The 3,842-nt window shown below is 30.2% G+C and overlaps 1 long non-coding RNA gene across 3 annotated transcripts in view; it reads right to left on the bottom strand.

Annotated features, from left to right (window-relative positions):
• The window catches only part of LOC107438395 (uncharacterized), a 5,580-nt gene continuing 1,738 nt past the window's right edge, over positions 1-3,842 (bottom strand). Inside the window, exons 2-4 of one of the 3 annotated variants that reach the window (XR_011636165.1) lie at positions 3,106-3,245; positions 833-1,031; positions 1-217 (exon numbers count right to left, since the gene is read on the bottom strand). This is a non-coding gene — a long non-coding RNA (uncharacterized lncRNA). Of the gene's footprint in view, positions 1,032-3,105; positions 3,246-3,842 lie in introns of all 3 variants that reach the window. The other 2 variants (XR_011636164.1, XR_011636162.1) reach the window with 2 other exon arrangements.

Raw genomic sequence — 3,842 nt, forward strand, 5'->3', positions numbered from 1 at the left:
TTTTCTTTTGAATAGATTTATTTATTCTTTTTTAGTGGTATGAGTACAGCATATGTAAAAAGTATGAAATAGTAAGAAAAAAAAAATTTATCAAATTGGATCAGAGAATTTGAAGCATGTATATCTCTTTTTGTTCTTACACAATATATAGACAAAGAGTATGGTAGCCAGATGACTCTATGAAGATGCTTGCAGGTGCAGATGTGACTACATTTTTCTAGATAGAAAAATAGAAATCATGTTACCTTAAAATTCTGCAGTGGATCAGATTCCAATAGAAGACTTCAATTATATTAATAGCTTACAATCGTGCCAGAAAATAAAGAGCTTAATTATTTTTATGAATTTAAAAATATACAATTATATTTAATACATATTGCAAAATCAATGACTGAAGTGTTATCTTGTTACGGCACAGAGATTTTCTTCAAACTAAATGAGAATCTGTATACATCATTGTCAAAACAAGTCCTGGTAAATATATCTCACAGAAAAGCTTTAAGCAGACAATGCTGTGAGACCATTCCCCGGGACAAATATGAATCATAAGTTGAATCCAGTCAAAAGCTAGAAGAGAACAAGCTGCTTCGAATTAATATTGCAATCAAGATACCTGGTTAAGATTTCAACCAATGGTTAAGCACATAGATAAAAGTACAACTCTTCAAATTGTGAATCTAATAAAGGACTGCATACACTAGTTCAAATCAACTTGAATTACAGATTGAAAGAGTGACATTTAGAACAGAAGTATACATTTTAAGAGAACATTTTTAATTACCAGAAAAGTGCTATAAGCACACATTAACGAGGAAAAACCTTGTATATCCACCTTTTCCATGCATATGGCAGGCTTTCAGAGGGGTCTCACAACTCTTTTGGTCGGAAGTATACTCATACTTGGGGATTTGAAACATCTGTCACTTAAAAATCAAGACATAAAAAAGGATTATTGCAATGTTAGGTTTGTTGCTCAAATACTTCTTTTCAATTCTTTTTGCAGATCTCCAATTTAGGCAGGTTACTTACATCTGAAAGAGAGAGAAAGTATCTGATTAAAATTATTTAATACTTCTATCGCAGTATCCATCAGGGTTTACACATAAAGATTAATGGCTTTAAGAACAAGACAATCACAGGACATTACATCACAACATTTAATAGTTAGTCACAGCACAGATTTTTTTAAAAATACTTTCTTCCCACAACATAAATGACCTCACAGCCAATTGTTCAGTTGGTGTGCACACCGTTTACCCGAGAGACAACTGTATGGCGTGCATGGTAATCAGCAACGTAGGCTCCTTAAAGGCGAACAAGTCCATGACTGATTGTGGAGTGTGCATGTTGTGTTATACCCACACTGACTTTCAATGGTGAGCAAATACATCTTGATGTGTTTGCATTGCCCCTGGTTTTTTAGTATCTAATCATTTATATTCTGTCGAGATTACCAGTTCCTCAATGAATATTATTTTCTAAACCTTTTTCAAGAATAAAATCATAAATTAATTTTCTAAACTTATTAGTATCTAGATCAAACATTAAATCAGTTTTATTTAGAATGCAATAAACGCCACTGATAAAACAAAAGGAATAAATATTTTTTTAATAAAAGAGTAATATACTATTTTGTTGAACACTGTCTTTTTCTTAACCAGGGTTTGATTAAAGACAAATTCTGATAAACATTAGAAGATAATTTAACTCATTCTGTCTTTAATTATTTAAAATAATTTACAAACAGTGCTGTACTAACAGTAAACAAACTGCACTATAACAATATAGTTGGGAAAAAACTCACAACAATTAAGGTAAAATGCCACGGTTATAAATATACAATTCCTCGAATAATCAAAATAAAAAAACTTTATAGTTATAATAGAGAAAGATACTAACTGAGACACTCATATTGGCTTTTGTTGAATCTACATATCATTTAACAAAAAAGAGAATTAGATTAATCTCTGTGCAATCCTCAAATTTTTTTAACCTCTCTCTTTAGTGCTAAACAACATACCATTGCTATTTTGAAACAGTTCATTATTCATTTAGTATATTTTACCAAAGGCATTTAAAGTGAAAGAGTATTTATAATTCAGGGACAATGCTCTAAACAATCTTCCCTCTGTCCCTCAAGGGCAGAGCCAGAATCGTTGAGAGAGAACCAGTTATAAAATATTCTATTGCATCTAAACATTTTTCTACATTGTGTGAAGTAGCACAAATAAGAATATTAAAAAAAAAAAAAACACTCTCTACTGAATATATTCTGAATATTTTTCTTTACAGCATCAGAGTACTAAATCTGTTGCAGTTCTGGTGATCTGGCTAAATGTCAAGACGAGATTACGATATTTTCATAAAATCAGTATATAAAGTTGTGTATAACACCCTTTTTAGCAACTTTGCTATGCATTCTTCCAAGATGTTAGCCAGTTGAATATGGCTTTGGCAGTTTAAATGAATGTGATCTTAACCAATACAGTCATCTACAGATAAAGCTGATTCACAGAACATTAGCCCAAGTAAAATTCACAAAGTTTTCATTACTTCATTGAATCGCTTTATAGTGACGTTCTCAAAATTAACAAAATGCTGTTGCCTACTCTGATCTTTCAGCGAGAGAAATTTCTCAACTCTTCGTTCAAGAACAACAACTCAGGAATATTTCCTTATTGAGATTTGTCGTGCCAACCACAATCGTCAAGGTGCTAAATAGATTTTAAACTTGAAAATTAAAAAAAAATTACGAGTCAAATCTTTTGAGCTTGTCCCCTTCTGTGGTTTATTTTTTTAGATCCTGGCAGCTGACTGCCTCGAAGTTGCCAAGATTTGGCAATTATTCTCCCACAGATCACCATACGAAATCTCCCCTATTAGCCACAAAAGTCAGTTTTTTAAAGTTGGCCATTGTACCCAATTGCACATCATTAGTACCTTTATTCTTAAGATAAGCAAAATAAATTATTATTTAATAGCACAACCATAAATAATGTTAAAAAAATCATTATCTGAATTAGAATAGTTACATAAGATACAAGCAATACCAACAGTTTAGATACATAATCATTGAATATGTAAATAAACAACATTTTAACTTACCATCATGAATTAAGGCAAAATCATAATCGCTCTTCACAACTGCAACCTAAATTTGTCCACATTGATTCCAAGGCGTGAAAACGACCTCAATATCCCTCTTTCGCTCAACATTTAAGTAATTAGCTAAATAATTGAATCACCTGGTAAAAAGAATAGCAAAGTATTTTATTAGTTAGTATTTTATGAAGAGACAGAAGAAATATGACTGGTTTGCTTTACATTGTCCATTTAGACTTAATCATTAACTGTGAAAAATCTTAGGATTTTCAGAATGAAAAAAATACAATTATAGATATAAAATATACAAGCAGTTTGAGAAGTTAATTAAATGAAAAAATTCAATTTCAAATTAAAATCTAAATAAAGATAATTTAAATTGTACTTAATTTGCTAATCTGAATTATCTTCCAATGAGTTATAGTAATTTTATTATGCATGTTAAATAAAAAAATTATTGAGTACAAATTGTTTGGCACACATATGTGATACATACAGAATAAAATTTTTTATGAAACTTTGTATGCTCATAATTTATTCAATAGTTAAGACAACCTAAAGGAATAATAATGAATGCAGTAATTGTGAATAAAAATGATAAATATTAGCTAAATTTGTTCCATTTCTTTTAGATTTCTGTTTTTTAGATTGAAACAAATTATTTTAAACATGATCAAAGAACTCACTATTTTTGAAAAAAATTCAATATTGAGCAGGGCCGGATTTAAGCTTGGCGGGGC

This window comes from Parasteatoda tepidariorum, chromosome 1 (genome assembly GCF_043381705.1).
Source record: "Parasteatoda tepidariorum isolate YZ-2023 chromosome 1, CAS_Ptep_4.0, whole genome shotgun sequence".
In the NCBI taxonomy this organism is placed as follows: domain Eukaryota; kingdom Metazoa; phylum Arthropoda; class Arachnida; order Araneae; family Theridiidae; genus Parasteatoda; species Parasteatoda tepidariorum.